Source organism: Pteropus vampyrus, unplaced genomic scaffold, assembly GCF_000151845.1.
Source record: "Pteropus vampyrus isolate Shadow unplaced genomic scaffold, Pvam_2.0 Scaffold453, whole genome shotgun sequence".
NCBI lineage: Eukaryota > Metazoa > Chordata > Mammalia > Chiroptera > Pteropodidae > Pteropus > Pteropus vampyrus.
In genome coordinates, this window is record NW_011889234.1 from 923,549 (window position 1) to 946,157 (window position 22,609).

Below are 22,609 nucleotides of genomic sequence, written 5' to 3' on the forward strand. Positions count from 1 at the left end.
AAGACTCCAAGGCAGATGTAGAAACGGCCCCTCAGACCGAAAGTTTCAATTTATACTGAACACATTCAATTTAAAGGTATCTTGTCTTGCATTCATACAGTGTGCCAAAAGGGCGCTGTAATAATTTCCAGTCTTATTCTGATAGTTAATTAACTACCACCATGGTTCACACGAAAATTGTTGAGTTTGTTTCAACAACTTCCTACCACCTTTTCTATACCCTTCCTTTTAAAGCTCTATTTTCTTCCATATTCAGATTTGGGTTTTAATCATTTTGTTATATGACTTGGAATTTAGTTACCATTTTCATGACATAATATTATATGATGTATATATAGTGGCCCTGGGTCCCTCATTATCACCTTCTGACAAATAATGAGGTGTCTGAGAACTTTGACATTTTACCATGTTTTCAGAAGTAAATCCTACTCCAGGTTAGATTGTACCTTTGTGGTATTTATCCGCATCAATTCAAACAAAATTGTATAAGTAAAATATAGTCAAGTTATGTTTTCTGATGACATGAGTTTCTTAAAATAATTTATGAGAATTATGTTTTTTGAAAATGATTATACAAAAAAACAGCCTTTTGATATTATGTATAAACAGAATAGAGTCTCCAATGGAAGAGTAAATTCTACTCCCTTGCTGTGGTAAATGATACCAGCTGCCATGATAATTGTGCTAGGACTATAGAATATACAAGTCATTAGTGTTCAAATAATTCAGCAGCATACTATGAATTGAAAACTATATTAGAAAACAACAATTACTAGAAAATTACTGACTGTCATAGAGTCAAAATGCAGAACAGAGAATTTTGGCAAGGTTTCTGCTTTATAACCAACCGAAGATAAACTGGAATTTATTAATGTGCTGTTGCACATCGCAAAATCCTAGGTAGAAAAATAGAGAAATGCGTGGTTCTGGAAAATATTGACACTAAGATGACATCTTAGTTTCAGTTGCTATAACAAAGTATATAGACTGGGATGCCTATAAACAACGGAAATTTATTTCTCACAGTTCTGAAGGCTGAAAGTCTGAGATCAGGGGGCCAGCATGGTCAGGTCTGGGTGAAAGTCCTCTTCTGAGTTGTAGACTGTTGATTTTTTCTTGTGTTCTCACATCGCAGTGAACAGAGAGAAGAAGAAAGCTCTCTCATGATTCTTCTAAAAGCACTAATCCCATTGCTGAGGGCTCCATCCATATGACTTCATCTAATCTCAATTACCTCCCAAAGGTGCCATCTTCTAATACTATCACAGGAGGGAGTAGGGTTTTAAAATATAAATTATTGGGGGACAGTCCATAAGAGAGGGACATCCAGGAATATTACAATATGGCAAGGAATGTTTGGTCTCTTCATCCCTAGCATGCTGGACAAAGAGTAGGTGCTTAGAAAATGGCTGTTAAGGTAAACCAAGTTATTATGTTCTGTAAATGGTATGATTACACATCTACTAATTGAGGAATTTGTGTTATTTAGAGGCAGATCATATTTTGATATCAACTTCCTTCAAAATACATTAATAAATATTCTTAGCCAATAAGCCCTTTCTAAAAGAATGGATTAATACCACCAAAAGCCACCAATGGTACAAAATTACCTAGTTTTTGCTATTACCAAGGAAGGGGCTTTTAATTTCTCACAATGAAAATACTAAGGCGGGGAAAAAAACTCTTCCATGGCACCTTTGGTATGGAGAGACTTTCAAGAAATAGTCAAACAGGGTAAAGAAAGGGTGAGTCCTGCCCAAGCACTCACCCTAAGACTCATATAATTCATACAGTTTACAGATTTTTCTCTCCTGCATAGACATCTGCAGAACACCCGCTTGCATGTGAGGGCTGCCGGGTTCTAGCCTTTCCTAGAACCTTTTCTAGCCCCTATGGCCAGGTGTGCAATGCTGACAGGTCAGTGTACAAAAGCTGTGAGCAAACACCAGGGACTCTGCTTTTGCTTTCAAGCTGTCTGGGGGAAGATGCTGACGTCTCACCACCTCTCTTTGTGTCTCTGTCTTCCTGTTGATCTGCGAGTGCTTTTATAATCTCCTTACTTGTGACTCATTCCACCTCATCCCAAAAGAATAATGGAAATGAATAACGAATTCAGACAAACTGCTAGTACCAGTTGAGGTGAACTCCCCTTAATGAAGTCAGCCTGGAGTAAAAACTCCAGATTTAAAAGATGATGGACAAATTACGAGGTGATTAATCACACTATAAAACAGTTTTAGAATCCAGAAGGATAAAGCTGACAAGGAGTCTTAGAAATCCTTTGCTGCCCTCACCCTCTAATTTTGTGGATGAGAAAACTGAGCCAATGATCATCTCATTCTTAATTCATACTTTTCAGAAAAGAAAGTTTTGCCACAAGAATTTTAATTTTTTAGAGCAATCAAAATATGATTTTATTTTAAAATATTTAACTTATATACATATTTCTGAGAAAATATCTATGTATGGGGAAGGCAATGGTTCACAAAACTGAGTATAAATTTATGTGGTACTACATTTATATATGTGATTCTAAACTCTAGAATAATGAATCTTATTTCACATCCAAATCCGTTTTAGTACTTCTTATTAACAATTTTGTGTTTGGAATAAATACATCTTATAAACAAAACCATCCAGATGGGCAATTAATAAATGTTCTTGGAGTGTATGTTGATACAAACATATTTTTAAACCTTGAGAGGAGACATTATTAACATAACAAAGTCAAGCTCACCTCATTTGCTCTTGTTAACCTTTGCAGATACCCTCTCAGATGCCTTCTTAACACTCTCCAGCACCATTTCTACAACTTGCACATATGATTGTCCAGGTAGCAGCTGTGTGAAACTCGTCGTGTGCACGTGGCACCCACACGAGCACACACACGATGCTCCTAGGAACAAAAGCTGGCACAGACCATCAACTCGATTTAACTGAAAAGAAGATGCTTTCCCTCTCTCTCTCTCTTTCACTCTTTCTTTTAACCTTGGTGCAGGCACCCTTCTTAGGGGCGCACTGTCAGTCTGGGCTTTTGTCCTGGTTGGCTCCTGATTTTTTAATGCATGCTGAAAACGCCACTCCTACAAGCTCACTTCATGGAGGCCACTTTGGATTGCTGCCACCTGCCCTCACTTTATTAAGAAGCATGGATCCATTGCTATTATGGAGCCTGAGGCAGAGCCAAGAAGAAATCTCTAAAGGCCCTCTCCCCAGACATATGTGAGTAGAATAAAAATGAGATGCAAATGACAGCATGTAGCCTCGGCACTCTTGGGGCGAAATGAGTGTTGCAGGCCAGCAGGAGGTTCTAGTTTTTGTGAGAGAAAGGAAAATAAAACATGTTATCCTTTACATATGTAATGTTTTGTTTTGTTTTTATGTTGTTGGGGTTTTTTTTCTTCAGAGTGGGAATTGGAATTTCTTAAAGCAAAGGAACACATTCAAGGCTAGGCAAGGCTGAATTGAAAGGTGTCTCCGTGACTTTCTAAGTACCCAGGATCCCTATCCTACTGATCAGATAACAGAGGAAACAATCAAATATACTGATTAATACTAAAGTATTCAAGAGCTTGATGTATTACTTCTCCCAGAAGTATCGGCACTTCAGAGGCAGTTGCTTTCCAGGGATCCGTGGAGAGCGACCAATATTTCACCTAAAGGAATATACAGAATAAATGGTAGAATTTCAGACACCAGAGCTTTTAAATCACCCTACCCAGGAAACCACCTATTAATACGAGGGTGGATCTAAATATATCTGTCTGATGAGGTAACAGAGGAAAAAGAGGAGTGTCATACCTATAAGGGTAAGTCATGACTTCTGCTGTTTTTTTCCTTCTTCACTTACCAATTATTCTCGCCCTCATATATTTCCTGCACTTCATGCCTCCGATTCCATTGCCAGTGACTAAGTCATTGACGATTCAGCAAAGCACGTCACATGTTTCATTGGTAAAGATAAACTCAGTGCTGAGTTCAGTGCAAAATGAAATTAGGGGTCAAAACAATGCTACAGAATGGCAAAAAAAAAAAAAAAAAAAAAAATCAGGTGAAAGTGTTAGGCCACACAAGAGCTAGCATAAATAGCATACAAAGCCGCAGAAATTACTAATGTTTTTATGAGAAAGAAGAACACTTAAGCTAATGATGCTTGGTTGTTTTTTCCTTTTATTACGAGAGTAAGAAGAGAAAAAAATCCATTTGGTTGTACCAGGGTCAGAGAATTTACCATATATTTGCTGACCAACTGCATTTCAATGTCTTTGTCATTCCTTCAAACTTATGCATTATTGTCTTTTACTACACTCTCCACTCCAGCAAGACAGTCATAGAGATTCCACTTCAGTGTGGTACCAGGAGTGCTAGGAGTGACCCACTCCTAGGACAAGCAATCCAGGGATATGGGGCCAGGAGAGGACTGAAAAACAATAATAAAGCCAACTAAAAAGTTAGTCTGCTTTCTATTATTACCATGGCAAGCAATTCTAAACAATGTCAGTAATAAACTGCTCTCCCCCAACCAAAAAAAGTATTTTGTTGGTTTAGATTTTAAACAACTGCTGCCATTACTGTTGAGTTTTAATAATATAAATGTAAGCTTCAATTGTGCACATTTTTTATTGTTTCTTCTTTAGTAGCATATTCTCCATGGAAGTTGATTCAGAGAATTAACTCTGCATTTATTTTGAAAGTAAGTATATAACAAAGCTTGCTTTGGCACAATTCTCCAGTCTCTCTGGTTCTACATATTCTTACATTCAAACAATTGATTCAAAAATAAACAATGATAGCACAGTCATTGTAAAGACAAACAGAACTTGAATTACGTCAGTTCTGTCATTCTATGTAACCACTTGGAGTTTTTACTGTGTTTAAATTTTCTGGGATTTATGGAAAAAAAGGAATTTTTATGCATCTCCACCAAATGTATCCTCATGTTTAAGATTTTTTCTATTTATTTAATCTGTTGCTTCATGAGAAATAATTCTTTCAAAATCAAAATTTTTTAAAAAGTATTCTTTGATCAAAGGTAAATTGACACTTCATGCATAAGAGAAGAAATACAAGTTTGACAAACTCATTGACAAATTTTCAGAAGGTAATCACCAAAACGGAAACTGTAAGATTACTATTTGTTACTGTGAAAGACCGATATGTAGGTCTAGGTTTTCATGTCTTAAAAAAATAAAATACATTAATAAAATTAAAAGCATTACTCCATAACTCTTTTCCTTTTGGGGGTTATAATATTCATTTTATTTTTTATTTTTATTGATATGATATGAAGTTTTATAAAAGAATATTTCTTTTCTGGCCATTGTTATTATTGGTTTCATTGTGTGATGATTACTAAAAACAATTTTGTCATATAGGAAGAGGATGTTAGAAATGATCTACTCTGGATGTTGAATATTCACCCTAGTATCCTAATCTGTTACCTATTCTGTTTTGGAGCTCCCTGACTCTCTCCCTCCCATACAGCCTCGTCCCCCACCTCCTACCTTCTACCTCACATATCACTCCACACAGGACCTGTTAGTCAAATGTTAGAAAAAGGTAGATCTGATGCACTTAAAATAAACCATCCCTGCTCCCAGGTTCTTCCATTTTTCACCCACTTTTTCTTGTTAAGAGATAGATTACAATACTAGGTTACAATATTAGAAAAGTTAAAACTCATTCTTCCACTCTCTTTTCCCATTCGTTAAGAGTAAAGATGAGGAGAGAGAGGCTCGACCCTCCAGGACCTGCTTACCCACCTCCCTCAACTCACCCACATGAGGCTGGGAATGGGGTGGGAAAGAGAAGGATTCAGCCAGCACGAGCCCTACTTGGACTATCGGACTTCTGTGTTAAGTCATCTCCAGCCAGGAGCACTCAGCAGCTTTCCTTTCTGGAGGGAATCTGATGACCCAAGTCTCAACATCCTCCTGATACTGCAAGAATGCTTGGTCCTGAGATGCAGCATTTATCAGCACTGCCTGGAGCCACATTCCCCCTGCCTCTGCATCCAGGCACCAGAACCACTCTTAATCCCACAGAGAGAAGGGACTTTACATTTCAGTTCATGTACACGCCATCCAACTCTGGTCAGCCCCTAACTCTGAATAATTAACGCAAAGTAAGAGGGAAAATATTTAGCATCCGATCATTATGACTCTTCAGTTCTCAGGAGGTTCCTAAGTCATTCGACTATGATTCATTATGTCATTAAATGTCACATTTCCTTCATGTTAGTGACGGGGAAAAGGTATGATATTTATTTTTCATTTTTACTTATGGAATATAATGAATTCCACTGATGACCTATTTCTGAAATCCACCAATCAAAGGAAATTGTAAAGTTCACCATAGTAACAGCTCAGTGTCAGTTGCCCCAGTGAGAACCACACAGCATAGGAGGCCCCAGCCAATCGCAGGGCAGAGTAATGCTACCATCTCATAGCAACCAAAAGATCTGCATGGCAACATCAGTTGCTATCTAAAAGAAAAATTAGAAACAATATTCTGCTAGGGAGAAATAAAGGTATTAACTGTTAAGTCATACTTGAGTCACGATTGTGAGGAACTATCCTAAAATATCCACCTAAACATAGCTCAGATAATACCTGTCAGATCCAGGAGTTCCTGTGCTAGGAACTCTTCCCCCACCACCAACTGGAAACACCTGAGAGTGAAAGAGAGGAGAATGTGCATAGAACAGACCATCTCTGAACAGGAAAGGAAAGAGTCCTCAAATACGAGGAACAATTAGGAATATTTGGAGAGTAAATTAAACATAAATCATCATATTTAATCCCAGGCAGGGAAAATATTGTTATGATCACTAAATTCTCCATCTCCCCATCCCAAATCCATTCCTCCCCCAGCTTTCCCATCTCAATTAATGGCAACACAATTCTTCTAGTTGCTCAGACCAAAAATGTCAGAGGCCTCTTGGACTGTTTTCTTTCTCTCAGACTCAATCCAATCCAGCAGCAAACCCTGTTATTTCTACTTTCAAGATATGTGCAGAATCCAATCACCTCCCACCACCTCCACAGCTACACCCCAGTCCAAACCACCATCATCTCTTGCCTGGAGGCAACAGCCTCCTAACCCATGTCCTTGCTTCCTGCCCTTGCCCATCTATGGTCTATTCTCGACGCAGCCACCAGAGTAATCCTTCCTTCCAAATCACAATTCCTAGGTTCACAATCCTCCAGGGACTTCTGATCTTCTCTCAAAGTAAAAACTCAAGTCCCCACCATGGTCTACAAAACTGCACACAACTTAGCTCCCTCTTGTCCCCCTCTGACCCCATCTGCTGCTATTGTCTGCTTTTCTCACTTGTTCTAGCCACACTGGTCTCCCCACTGTTCTTCCAGCACATCGGGCTTCCTCTTACCTCAGGTCCTTTGCACTGGCTATTTCCTCTCCTTGGAACATTCTCCCCCAGATACCCTCGTGGCTCACTCCTCCACTTCCTTCAAGTTTTCACTCAGATGTCACCTTCTCAGTGAATCCTTTTCTATTTTAAAACTGGAATTTTTGTACCCACATCATTTACCCACAGCCCCTACTGCCCTTCCATGGTACAGTGGGCACCTAGTACAATGTCTGACACTTAGGAAGTAGTCAATAAATATCTGATTATGGTAAGAAAGCACTGTTTTACTGATAAAGTAATTGGGCTCCAGAAGCTAAATGATTTACTCAGAGACTCACAGCCAGAACATATTAGAGGCCAGACTTGAACTCAGATTTGCCAATGACCCCTTAAATTGTGCTCTGCTCATTCTACCACATTTTGGTTTCCTTTTCCAGATCTGCCACCTATTCTAATAAGTGCCATGAACTCATTAATTCCCTGGGAAGGGAAGAGGGACTGACGGGGAGTCTGTGGGCATGGCCTGTGTTAAAGTGATGACCCCTTCTCAGCTGCATCTCGCTCCTTCCAGTATTTTGCCTCAGAAGCAAATCTAAACTTAAACACAAAATAATGAAAGAACTGCTATGGATTCCTGAATTAAAAAAAAAAAGTCTAGCCTAACTTTACAGATGATCATGCTGTAGGACCTGGCAGTTTCTACTCAGACTAAACTTTCTGGCTACTTAGCCTTAGAAGCAGATATTTCTCTGGACTCATATGTGGTTGTAGCAGCATTATCTAATATCAGGAGTGTCTTTTAGTTCATTTTTATATGTTTCAAGCAGCAACAGCTCTTACCTTTGTAGTGAAGTTACCCTTAACCACACTAAACCTGAATGTCCTTAGCATTTATTATTTAAACCAAATATTAGACCCTTGTGTATTTGCAAACCTTGTAGAAGGCAATGTGACCTAGAGGAAAGAGCCCTGGAATCGGACACACAAGAGCTCGAATTCTCACTTTGAGATTTGCTAATCGCGAGTTTTTTGGCAAATTACTTACTCTCTCCTTCCTTTGGTTCTGTCCTCTGTAACATGAATTCAAGGACACTTGACTTACAGAAGGTTTTGGAGAGGAGTAAATATTGGGAAATGGCCTAATATAGTGCGTGGAACATTGCAAATGCTCGATTATTGTTTTAAAAAGTGAAATACACAAACAAGTGAACCAAGAGGTGGCCAAAATTGGAATGCAACATTCTAACTGGATCACAATTCTTGCTGAACTATCCTAATAAATTACACATGTATTGATTTCTCAGGAGAGACTTGAAGTGTATTCCATCCAACCTTCAAAAAAGAGACACCTCAGCTCCCCAGGTTTTAAGATAAGTAGGCTACATTTCTCTCAAAATAGAACATCAGTTTCCTTCTCAACATACTCAAGGACCAAGCCTCTCAATCTAATGATATTAAATATTAGTTTTAAGCTCAAAGTTTCCCTTCTCGTTGTTGCAACATTCTGCCTCATCTCACCAAAACCATGATTAAGGCCAGCGTCATCATTGTCTCAACATCCACAAGTCTTTTTGTTAACCTTTGAGTCCATAAAAACTATCTGTATAATCATGGTGTAGATTTTAGGCTATAAATCCTGTTTAAATGCACATGCCCAAAGCTAAAGTTGGTTGGAAAAGTCTTTTGAAAGATGAAATCCTAATTTTAAATGACATAAAATAGGGCTGTATGTTAGCCCCTCCCTGTTCTTCATGCAGTCTGTGTAAATTATTTGGCACAGCTATCCAGTGAATTACATGGATGCCCTCCAGCCAGTGGGAACAGAAAGACAAACGTCTTCCCTGGTGCTTATCTGAATTTATCATTAGAAACCTGGGACAGCTTTATGAAGTAGTTGGACCTGTTTTCTGATTATTGTCAGAACCTACAGCTGAACTTATCCTGTGGAGATGGGGCTTGGGGAAGGGGCAGTGCTGGCCTGCAGGCCCAGCTCAGGCGTTTGACTACTAGGGTATGTAGGAGGAGCCCTGTTTATTTGCTGGAGGACTCAGTAAGCCCTGAGGCAAAAGAATAAAAAAGAAAACTCTGGAACTGAAGGGAGCTGAAGGATAGGCTCAGAAACCCAGATGCCTGAATTCTGCCCTGAGACCCTGGCTGACTGTTGGTGTGGAAGGATGCTTTTAGATAATATACGGGATAATGTTACCCAAACATCCTCTGAGCCAACTCTAGGGCTCTTGTCTCATGTTCCTCAGAGAGAGGTCTATTAGGGACTAGAAAAGATAAATCTGTCCATTCGGGATGCTAATGAAAGAATCATTAGAAAGAAAGCTCACATCCAGTCAGAGCAGCAGATTAAGTCTGCAGATAGCAGAGCTGGAGTGGCCCCAGTGACAACTGTGAAAAAACTTTAATGGCTTCCAAGGAGACTCTATAGCACATATTGCCCACAAATGCAGAAATGAGGGGACCAGGCTTTGGAGGACCCCATATGTCACAAACACAAAGAAGAAAAAATTCTAAAGAACACGTGGACAGTTTTGTCACTCAGGCTCTGGGTCTCAGCTGTGGTGTACTGAGACCCTAACACTAGGCATCTGCTCTCCTGACTTACTCTGTTCAGGCCTCAAGGAAACACTTCGCCCATCTCCTGCCTTGCATCCAAATGCCATCATGGATTGTGGGTTTTGCTGCATGGACTTTGAAGATGAACACTGCTTCAGAAGGTGGGTAGGATTTGAGCAGCGAAAGCACAGTAAGAGGACAATTAACTTGCCCAGTCTTTCCTCTCACTACAAATGGGATAGATTATTATACAACAAAGTACCGTTTTGCAGTAGTACTGAAAGACAATTTTCTTGCTTTTTAAAAAATGTTCTAATTTGTGGTTCAAAGAACAACACATAGTTTATAATTTATTATCTTCCTTTAAAATGTTTAAATAACTCCACTGACACTTTTGTCTCAGCCCCACAAATATTAACCAGGACACTATCACAGGAAGGAATAGAACAGGAGTGCTCCTGGCAATGATTTTGCTGCATGGGGATTCGTTATCCTCCCAGCTATTATCCAATGGCCATATGTTCTCTCTCAGAGGGTGTGCCCTGAAAAGGCCAGGGTTACCAAACACTGAAACCAAAATCATTATATTTGGTAAATGTTCTCTAATATTGATGTGGATGCTACTTTTCAGCTCATCCAGCAGATCAACTGAGGGAGAACATTTGATAGCTGGCTTGTTTGAGTGAACATTTTCATATAGAACTTCCACTCTCTTCCTTTCTTGGGGGAATAATGGAAAGAGAACCTTCAAACTTTTCTCCCACCTATTTGCTGGTGTTATCCAAGGGAAGAATGGATGATCTGGTCAGAGCTTGATATTTATTGAGCCACATTCTTAAGGGTAATGGGAGTGATTGAGTCTCGTCATAGGAGAAACAGGCTCTGGCCTACATAGTTCAGATTCTTCTTGCCCACCCTTATGCTACACATTTCTATATAGTAGGAAAACCACAAGGGAGGACCACCATTCTGTTCAGCCCTGTCTGGCTGAGTGAGAGGACTTTTGATCTATTCAGCTAGCTGGTTTAGTGGTTGGAATCTGTGCCACAGGTCTAGTCATGTGCTCATAGGCAGAGATTCAGAATCAGAGACAAAAAATCATAGATCCAAGTCATATTCCCCAACTTAATTTGCCACAAACCCTGTGTTTTGAAAGTATATTAGACAAGATAGGCTAAATGGCTATAATGAAAGACCTATTAACCCTGCTATTTGAGCAAATTCAAAGATTTGGGGATAAAAATAAATAAATGCAGTTTCTTCTTATAGGCCTCGTTAAGCCTATCCTAGGATAAAAGAGGATGACCCACCACCTTAAGGTTCCCAAGTTAATCCTTCTTCATCAGTTTTATCACCCATCTCTAAAGAAAATCAACAATGAGTTTATGACCTATCCCTGGCACCTTTTAGTTAAGAGACAGCCTGAGGACATATTAGTTTTATTCATTTAGGTTCTCCAAGCAATAATTCTAATTTTATATGTTTCGTTTCCAACTTCTCTAGATAAGGTAATTATAAAGTAATATACCTGGGTCATATAATTTAGTGCCCCCACCCCCAAAAAATGAGGTTTTTTTTTAAGTTATACACTTGACATTTTAATTTTTTTGAACCTATTTAAGATCATTTCTTTTCTTCTATTAAACAGTAGTGGAACATATCATCCTTTATGTTACTCATGATTTCTTATCTAAGCATTTATGTAGTAAATTCTTTCTAAAATCTTGAGCTGGAAAATTGTATCTTCAAATGACATAATGCATTTTTTTCCCTCACAAGCCATACAATCCACCTATTCCCTTATTTGTCTTAGTTTCTAAGAAGATTAACACTAAATTTAATGATCAACTGTAATAGCTAATTCAAATCTGATGCCTGAAATCTATGCTCATGCTCATTTTATAGTTTTTTGTTTGTTTGTTTGTTTGTTTGTTTGTTTGTTTTTTAGATGAGGCAAACCTTGGTCGACCTCACAGATTGCAAGGACCTTGTCATTTTACAAACCCTACTTTTTAAATTTTTTACACCTACAGCACGTGGTCTTCCTAGGTGGTCTCCTATCCAAGTACTAACCAGGCCTGACCCTGCTTAGCTTCCGAGATCAGATGGGATTGGGCTTGTTCAAGGTAGCATGTCCGTAGACTTCATTTTATATTTTAGTGAACGTTTTTACTTTGGAATAATTTTAGACTTACAGAAAAGTTGTGAAATAGTTCGTATATACCCTTCGTCATTAGTTTCCCCTAATATTAACATCTTCCTTAACCTTAGTACATTTGTCAAAACTAGGAAATTAACAATCACACATTATTATTAACTTGTTTGGAAAGCACCAGTTTTTCCACTAATGTCCTTTTTCTATTCCAGGATGCCAATTGCATTTAGCCCAGCTTGTTTTAATTGAAATGTGGCATCTTGCTTGAAAATCATTACGAAGATATTTAATGACTAAAAACTGGAAAAACATTTATTTATTTAAAATTTTCTAAAGATTTTCTTTCTCAAAACAAAACAAAAATAGAGACACTAATTTATCCTTAGGGCAAACCATTCCTTTGTTGGGGGAAAAAATATACCCTGAATGGGATGTTTAGTTACACAAATGTAAAGCAAGTACCCACACTTTGTGCATGTTGAAGGCTAGGAACAATCTTAAGTAACTTTAAATATGATACTAACATAAACTAAATGTTCTACTATGCAGTTTAGTTGGGTTAAAGTTATGCACATGCTGGTCTTGTCCCTCTTGGGGAGATGGCTATGAATAGATGGGAGTTTACTTAAAATGATGGGGATTTTCTCCCTTCTCTTCCTGCCTTGGATTTCAAATAGTGAAGACATGCTCAAAGACTTCCCAGCAGTGGTGATGAGCAGGCCCTTGAGGGGACAGGTTTAGCACCTCCAGTCTCCTGAAGCTAGATTTGGGTCTCATGGGTTCCAAGAGCAGCCTGTATAACAGCAATCATTGAGATGTCCTCTAGGTTGTACTTCTATGTTAAGCTTTCAATCAAGTTTTACCCAAAATTGCAGCCTAGTCTCAGCTATGTTACGGGGAATTAAAGAAAGAGCCTGTGTAAGGCTTGAGGTGGAGTGGCAAAGAAGAAAACAATAACCCCTCTCCAAGTGCACAGGGGGTATCTGGCTGGGGCACAGTGGCTCAGCAACATGGCTAGAGAACAAGTGATTATTTCTATTTCTAAATGCATATGAACACTCATTCTCAGGCTTCTGACAAACACCTGGGGTATCTAATAGTGGTTAACTTACCATAGAGTTGATGCAGGACAGGATGAGTCTCCTCAAGTGGGGACTCAAGTCCTACACCAAGAGAAGGTCCTTGACTACACACGGGAAAGAATTTAAAGCACACACCAGAGTGGGAGACAAAGGGAAAGTGTATTAGAGAAGAAATAATGCTCGATAGACAGAGCGTGGTGGTCTCCTCTCAGAGACAGAGAATGAAAGAGATGCAAAGTGTTCAAGAAATTCATTTATGTATGATTCTTAGTTTCTATGAATTAACAGTTTAAAGACTTTGTTTCCTATTTTCCTTTGATGGTATGGGTATGCAGCATGAAAATATGGGTATGCAGTGTTAAAGTTTTGTTAGTAATCTCAGCCTTCTTTCTATAGGTTCCCTAGTGGTCTGGCATAGGCAATGAATGGTTGGGTTTATTTTGTGTAGGGTAATACTTAAAGACTCTGTTTCCTTTCTTGATATGGGTAAATAGTTTGTTAGTAATCCCAGCAGGAATCTTCCTTTGTTCTGTAGGTTTCTTGTGCTCTGGCACTACATTGCAGGGTCTGAATAAAACTTGTCAGTTTGTGTAGGTCCCATGCCTCTTCCCTATATCAGAGCCAGGCAGAGGCTCAAAGTCATCATAAAGTGGGTATTAAATGTGACTCGATTTTGTGGTCCCAGACTACTGTCTCTATGTATAGGTCGTGTAAGTGTTTCTGTTCTGGTTTACTGGTTTACTTGAACTGCTAAAATTCATTTATCATTCATTCATATTTATGAAGCACCTACTCTGTACCAGGCACTATTCTAAGCACTGGGGGTGAAAGAGTAAAAAAAGACAAATCTGACTTCATGAAAATGTCCTTGTCAGCATGGGGAAAATAAATTGCAAAGTACAACTACATGCCTTCTAAATTCTAACTAGGAGTGGAGAGAATCATCAATATTTTAATTTTAAAGCTTTGATTTAATTTAAATATGTTTTTGCTACATGATAAGGAAATCTGATTTGGTCCTTAAAACTAAGGAGGATTCAGTCAATGCAGTGCATCAGGAAAATTTGAAGAGTGCATTTCCACCCTAAAATACGTTTCTCAAAAGAGAAAAGGCCCTCTTAAGACTTTTGGCTCCTCTGCAGCCTAACCTCAGCAATAACCATTGAGATTTCTGCTGGACTTATGATCAAAATCTAAATACTGTCTTGACCACTCACATCTGAAAAAAAACAAAAAACAAAACAGAATAATAAAGTCTCTAGAAACAAACAGTCTTTAGCTATTTCACCAGAATAGAGCATTTAAATCTTCTAATTGCCATTGCTGACGTAGTCTGTTGTAAAAACACAATAGTGAATAGGCAAGGACCGGAAGATCTCAAATTGTTCAAATGTCGGAGAGCTACTACAAATCATCTTTCTGAAAAAATATGGTTGTCAAAGCCTGTGATCCTAATTGCGAAGACATCTGTGACTAAATAATTCTGGTTATGGAAATTGCTGAAAAGTTATAAATAAAATGTTAAATAATACAGTACGACTAATTTCTGAGGTGTTATTTCTATTCTCAAGTAAAGATCTACATGAACTAAGTGACAGCATATAGCTTTCCTGTGGGTGTAAATCTCTAGAGATATTATTCACTCACATTTGCTTATGTCCTTTTACTCTATCCGTCTCGATAACATTATTATTTCTTGCTTTGTTATTTCTTCTTTCCAATTCACATCACTAGCTCATTCTTATAAATAATTCAGCATCTGTCTGGGCATTTGTTTACAGTATTATCTTACATGATGTTATTTAGGAAGAGAGAGGGTAATAATGCTTAAATATGGGGAAATAATGTTTTTTCTATCCTTCGTGTTTGCAAAGCGGTTCTGTCACATGTCTCTGAACTTACATTGAACTTTCACTTCCAGAAAGTCTGACTTCATGGACTCAAGCCTTCTGCAAAATTTGATATAACTGAAACTTGATCAGAGGATCTAGTCCAGTCAAGTGCACCTACAAAATGATCTACCAATCTATAATTCCTGGTGAACTTGCAACCTTTGATATATTCAAATAGGCTTCAAAGGAAGCAAGTCAGATCATCTGTACACACCATGGGGCAAGCAGGACCATATTTCCCCCCAGAAAAATACTGGTGATCAAATGCTCTCCTATTCTCAATTAATCCCAGTTAACACCAAAATTATATATATGTAGTATAGAAGATTAAGGTTGAGGATTTCATGAACACAAAACTCTGAATTCAATTTGATTTTTTTCACACAGTATTTGAGATAACACTGTTAAAATTTCCAGGGCAATTTAGGTAATTAAGATCTCAGAACCAAGTGTTCAAATTTAAGATCTGCAGTTGAAACTTTATTGGCTTACTTCCCACAATATATTCTACATATCCTTAGTGCTATCGGGAGGTTCACCATAATTGCAACGAACATCCAATCTTCCGGTTTCTAAATAGAGTTAAGAAAGATAAACTTTGAAAACAGAATAAAGTACATTTTGGAAGAGTTATACTTACATCTCTCTTAGTCAATGACTAAGAGTGTACTTTTTCAAAATTATGAAAACCTATATGAATCCGGGTCAAGCGTTGACTTAGGGCCCGTTGCACTTGCTGTTCCCTCTGCTTAGAATGCTGTTTCCTTCTCACGCACTCCAGCCAACTTCCAATTCAACCTAATCTCAATTCATCTTTAGGATCTTAGCTTCCCTGACACTTCAGAAGAGGCTGAGTGCCCCCAATATATGCTCTCATGGTGCTATCTCCACTTTGTAGCACTATCCCTTTTTTTCTGTGGTTGATTGATGTCCGCTTCTCCTGTAGAAAAGCAGACCCATATCTGTCTTATTCAACACTGGCTAGTGATGTTCAAGGTAGTTGTTCAATAAGGATTTGAATGAATAAATCAATGCATGTGAGTGAAAATAACAGTTATCACTTATAGGTTTGTTTGCTACATTTCAGGCTCTGCACTAAATGTTTTACATGTGAAAGTGAATGAATAAATGACCATCAAAAATGAGCACTAAGAACATTAAAATCATCTAAATTGAATAGTAGATATCATCTCAAACAAGTTGTGCATGAAGCCTTTTGTTTACATAAAATTTAGAGGAACGTTTCAAAGTCCACTATTACATGATTTACCTATCTTGCAAACAAGAGAGAAAATCAGGTTTTATGGGTGAACTGCCAAGAGGAAAGCTTGGGAAAGACCGTCCAGGATAAAACAATAAGGTGCTAACAGCAGCCAGGGAAAAGAGGAGATAAGAGGAGACAGGAAGCCCAGGATAAATGCTTTACTCAAATTTTCAGAGACATGTGACCCAAAAAGAGTTAAAAATTAACACTGTATATACGATTTTGTGAACTGCATTTTTCTTGCAGTACATCTTGATCATCTTATTATGTCATTAAACATTCCTCTGTAACATCTTTTCAAGTGGCTACAAGAATTCTATTATATGTATGTGCCATTGTTTATTTAACTGTTCCTTTAAGGTTGGGCAACCTAAATATTAGATTACTTCCAATTTTTTGCTATTATCAATTTATATCTAAATTTTTGCTTGTGACTTTAATTATTTCTTTTTAATAAACTTAATATATGGAAGGGATCAAAATATATGGACCAATATTTCTAACTATATTTGAGAAAAACATGAATTCATGCATATTTTACCCAGGCCTGATATCATATCTTTCTTTTAATTCAAAGAGCACAAAGCTACCTACTTCAAAAAATTATCATTTAATAGCATTTTTTATTTACTTGAGTTGAGTCTCTTTGCCATTTCTTTATCTTGCCTCAATCAAAGCAGTAAAATGTTTGCAATGTTAAAAGAAGTACTACAGGTGTCACCTGGGAATGGCAGGACCTTGATCCTATGGTGAATATTTAAAATATTTGTCATAGTATTTCTTCTAACTTTGGGAGTTTTTAAATATATGCGATTGAGTGATGATCTTATAAAGCAATAACAGATCTCTCTGCTATAGTTTCAAGAAAAATATCTAGTTTTCTAGATTAGTAAGAATTTTTAACGGTCATAACTGAATACTTTTGATTTCTTACCTCCTAAAAGGCAAACCAGGCCATTTGATGGTTTCTCTGGTCCAAAGAGAAAGGATCTTCTAGAATTAGTATGAAGCCAGTCCTACTGTGACATAATAATAGAATCGCTGATTCCATAAATAATAGGACAAGAATTCAATAGGAAAATCAGCTTGGCTGACATTTCTGGAGTAGTGAAAGCTCCTCCAAAGTTAATGCTAGAAAAAAAGATCGGGAGCCACGTTGTTTCCATCTAAAGAAAATAGTCTTGTTCAGGATGCATTTCAGCCACTAGCAACTATTCTTATGGTGCAGCTGCACGATAATAAAATGCTATAGGACACTGTAAAAAAAAAGTACGGCTAATGAATCTATTGAACTGCTTTGTTTAGGATTGCTATTTGTGATGCTAGGGCTTCTGTCATGTCAGTCATTACCTTGAAAAGCTTTTTGAAAAAAGTAATTCCAATCTCTGAAAACACTAATAGAATCCCAATCTGCAAAACCCTCCCTGCTGGCTTTAATCTTTCAAACCTGCATGTTGTCAGATGGATAAATTTAGTAGACTAGAGAGAGCTCTTAAAATGTATTTGGATTTCTTATAACAGAGATCTGATAATTAAAGGATCTTGGAAGAAAAAGCACAACAGACAAGAACTTGTCGCAAAAGTTTTATCCCTTTTGTTAATCAATGTCACCATAATAAATTTTTTAAGAAGTTTAATCCCATTTTCATATTTCTAGTGAAATTTGGTTTCCAGAGAAGATACCAGAAGAAGTAGTGAAATGGTTTTAACAGTATTTTCGTGGCTCTTTTTTCCAGGTCTTGAACTGCTGTTATTATTTCAAAATGGCAGTTTTTCTCCCTTTAGTCCACTGGATATCATGTTTCAAACAATACCTAGCACAGCTAAAAGCTTCATGAAATGGACACTGCATTACTTGATTAAATGAAGCATTGAGACCCCTGCTGCCCTTTTCGTAGAAAACCTATGAATCCTTCAATTCTTTTCATCAGTTTTGCTCCTGGCACCCAGGATTGCTCATTCTTCTCAGCACATAGTATTTATACATCTTGGACTATGGTACAGATTCTTTGAAGACCTTCCCCTTGTATCTCTAATATAAGCAAGAATTTGAAACATTCGCTACATTAATTAATGCTATTCAAATAATAGAAATTAAATCATCCTAGGCTTCCAGCCAAATGGAGACTCCTCTCCCCTCAAAAAAGAATAGAAGCAAATGTACACACATGTAAAAATATCCATCAACTCCAGAACTGGGAATACAGAGTCCCAGAAAGCTGCCTTCCAACTAAAAGATTCTGATGGAAATATAAGAAAACAGGTTCAATAGAATAAGGTAAAGTTTCGACCTTTGGAGAGCTGGCTCCAGACAGACTAACTTCGTTCCTGGATTTGTTCAGAGCATGCCGTTATCTCATGAGCTGGCACAGAGACCAAGGAAGATCTGACCTGGGAATCTCAGGAATGCTATATCTCAGGCACATGGATACACTTGGCAGAGAGCCCCAAACACATGAAAGTTCTATTGTCAAAATCATGATCTCACTGTAGGAAGACCCAATGTTAGGTCAGATACATGTCTGAAATCAAAAATAAAAAGTATGCTCCTCTGAGCTAATAATATAGACCTGTATGGACCATGCCATGCTCCAACCCAGAGCAGCATGACCAGTTTAACAGAACAGGAAGAGGTCATTTTCCAAACTGGTTGAATTCTAACAGAATTCCCCTACAGGATAAGAAAGAACTATGCTATGTTTTTCTGCAAACAAAATAGAATAGGCAATGATGATAAAGCACACAGGACTGAGTCTTGGCACACAGAGATTAAAGAAATCTTTAGGTAGTGATAAAGGCATTCTTAGAGGTAGGATGGAGTCTCACAGAGGTGCAAAATAAAGAAAATATTTAGAATAGTGTATCTACAGGTCAAAAACACCATGCCTCTACCTGCTCTGCACACTGCAGGTCACTCAATAAATGTTTATTGACTTGAATTAATATGGTTTGTGGTTCTAAAATGTAGTCCAAGACCTAATTAACCAGTCCATGCAAGCCTTCAGGAAAGAAGGTCGTTCTTAATATACCTCCATTTTATATTGAGAGAATCAGAGACATGAAATGGTTTCGTAACATCCACAGGTCACCCTGTGAGTTAGAGGCATAGCCATGATGAGAGCCCAGATGCACAAACACCCACCAGCCACCAGCGAACCGGCCAGCCACTGAGAAGGCCAGTTGTTGAAGAGGCAGGAACTCCAAGACAAGAGGAATTTGAGGTCTAGACTCAGAAATTTTCAGTTCTCTCAAAATTAACTCATCAAACTCTCCCAAGTGCTGGCTCAGAAACTTGGAGCTTCCAAGTTCAAGTGAGAAGTTATGGAGGAAGAATACTAAGATGGCACCAAAAAAGGCTAAGTGAGAAGTGCCAAGGCCTCACAGAAAGGGCATGAGCTCTGGAGGCAGACAGTGCTGGCTTAGAATCCAACTCTATCACTCACCAGCTGTGATCTGAAGCAATTTACTAACTTCTTCAAGATTCAGTTTCCTCATCTATAAAAAGAAAATTGTAATGACCATCTCGTAGAATTGATGTGGAAGTTGAAGATATTATATAAGCCCCTAATATGAAGGCTAATTCATAATAGGCATTTAGAGACAAACCAACAAACAAAATGTTAGTTACAGCAATGATTCCACTGTGAACAGCAGAGCATTATACATTTAGAGGACATATGAAGGTTTCCACCGACTCGATGAAAGGAAATTTAAGGTAATTAATAAACACATGGACAGGGCATTCAATCTGCAGATCACAAGGATAATTTTTTTCAGTATGAGAAAAATGTTATCCAGCAGCTCAGGAGCAGATGTCACCCTGGAGTGGTGCCCTTGACACAGGGCAGGCTGTCTTTCATTGTCTGTTCTCTTTCGCTATCTCAATTAGGGCTCTTAATATATGATGTTCAGCAAATATACTACATCCTACATGGTGTATTTACGTACCATACAGACTGTGGTTTTACTACAGGCTTCCAAGATTGAGGGCAGAAATCATATGTACTTAAATTTGCCCAAGACTTAAAAGAGAGTTAAATTACTGAATATCATATCCAATGGCAAAATTTGTGACAGAATTAGCTACTGAGGAATGCCCTCCAATAAAAAACCACATTAAACCAGCATGGTTTAACGCATTTGGAATTTTATTTGATAATACAATGGTTGATATTATCTCTGTCTTCATTTCAAAGAGAAACCATCCCTTTTTCACAGGCAACTAATTTCAAAGGGAGTTACACTTCTGTGGGAGAAATACTCCAGAGATCTGTTCCTGGAAGCCTCCTACAACGTAGATGTCAAATAGTATCAGGGTTGAAAGAACCTCAGTGGTCTGCTGATAACTCTGAAATACGTTCTAATTACATCTCTCTTGACTAATGACTGTAGTAATATGGTGACCATTTAGAACAATTTAAGAATTGTCTCCAAAGAGCAAACACTTGAAGAAACAACAACAAAACAGAGAATAGTGAAGACAATCGATTTTTATCACAAGTTAAAAATCCTTGCAACTTTCTCACTCCATTAAGTTGATATAAGTCAGAAGACTTCAAGTTGAGGGAAATCGAGAATATAAAAGCCAGGGTAGGCTTTTAAATTAATTTACCAATTTATGGCTTCTTTTAACGTGATCAAAGCTAAACTTTTACAGGGAAGTTTTCTCAATAATAAAGGCAAGCAATTCCACCTTTGAAAACATTTTCACGTCTACTCAACAGCTTTAATTGCATGGTACCTGGTTTTCTTCAAAATTAAATTTAACATTTGTAAATTTTTATCGACAATATAGTTCTAGTTTTCCAGATTTCATGCTCAATCCCGATGGCCTAAGGGGAACATCATGATATTAGAAGTTTGTAAGGGCTCTACTTTCACTGCTTTCCCCTAAATGTTGGGCTTTCACTAAGTTCCAGCTTTTTTTCTTCTATCTTCTTCTTGTCTTACTTTACATATTTCCCTGGGTGATCTTGTCCACTTCTCCCTACATGCTGGTGACTCCCAACTCTCTACCATCCTTTAGCTCAGGCCTTTCTCCTGAGCTTCAGACTCAAATATCTAAATGACTTCTGGAAATCTCTTCCTTGATACCCCAATCTCAAATTCATCATGCACATTATGAAGCTCTTCTTCTCTACTAAACGTACACCTCTTTCTCCTTTCTCATTTTCCTTACCGGTGCCAAGATCCATCCAATCACTCAGACCAGAAACCTGAATACAGAGCTATGAGAGCACAGAGGAGATTTTTAAGGATAGCAGCAATTTACTGTAGCGTAGGAAAGTAAGGAGGCGTTTCAAGTGGCATAATTTAATTATTGAGACACCAAAATGAGAAAAAGCATGGCATATGTATAATTAGTTAGGGTAGGATAGGCTCTGCTGAGATAATAAATAAATCTCATAATCTCAGTAGCTTTTCTTCTCTCATTAAAAAAATACTAATAATCTGATGCCAATTGGTCAGCTTTCTTGCAACAGAAACTCAGGATTGCTGCTTTCATCTTGCAACTCACTATCTTTGGCTTCTGCACTTCCTGGCTCATAGATAAGAGAGACTGAGCATGAAGGACTCAGACCCCCTCTCAGCTTCTTTGAATCAGAAGTGTTATATCCCTCTCCTCACTTTTCTGTTGGCAAGAATTTAGTCATTGTCCCAACCTCACTGCAAGAAAAACAAGAGAATATCTTCTCATCTTCCCAGGAAGATGAAATGAGGTAAAGAACACATAGCATTGTCTCCACTGCAACATGTTTAGGAAACTGTAAGAAGACTGGCATATCTGGAAATTAATGAGGATTTGGGGGTGGTGGTGGTGATAATATGTGCTGTGGGGAAAGGGTAGGTACCCAGTGCCAGGAGAGACAGAAAAGTAGGTCAAGCCAAAGCCAGTGTAACTGCCTAAAAGGACTAGATAGAGTCAAGGCCTGAGTGTCATGCTGAAGACAATGATATTTTAAAGATGGCGACAGTGCAAACACAGGGAGATGTGGTCAGTGGAGAATCCTAGAACATAAACTTCTCAACCTGTGGGACCCCAAGTAAAGAGCCAGCTCCTGCCCCCAGGGCCAGCCTGAGGTTCCTATTGCTTTAACAACCATTGGAGTGCAGACTACAGTCTGAAACTGAGCCTAAAAATAAACAAATGAAAAAGTTTGTTGTGGTACTGTCATCACTATTTCTGGACACTTTGTGATCCTTCCTCAAACAGCTTGGTTCCCATGCTTCCCCAATGACACTCCCTTCTTAGCTGCATCCCAGCTCCCATTGCAGGCT

At 38.1% G+C, this 22,609-nt stretch overlaps 1 pseudogene; it reads right to left on the reverse strand.

Moving 5' to 3' along the window:
- Positions 1-11,961: 11,961 nt before the first annotated feature.
- Positions 11,962-12,080, reverse strand: LOC111732398 (annotated as a pseudogene).
- Positions 12,081-22,609: the final 10,529 nt, after the last annotated feature.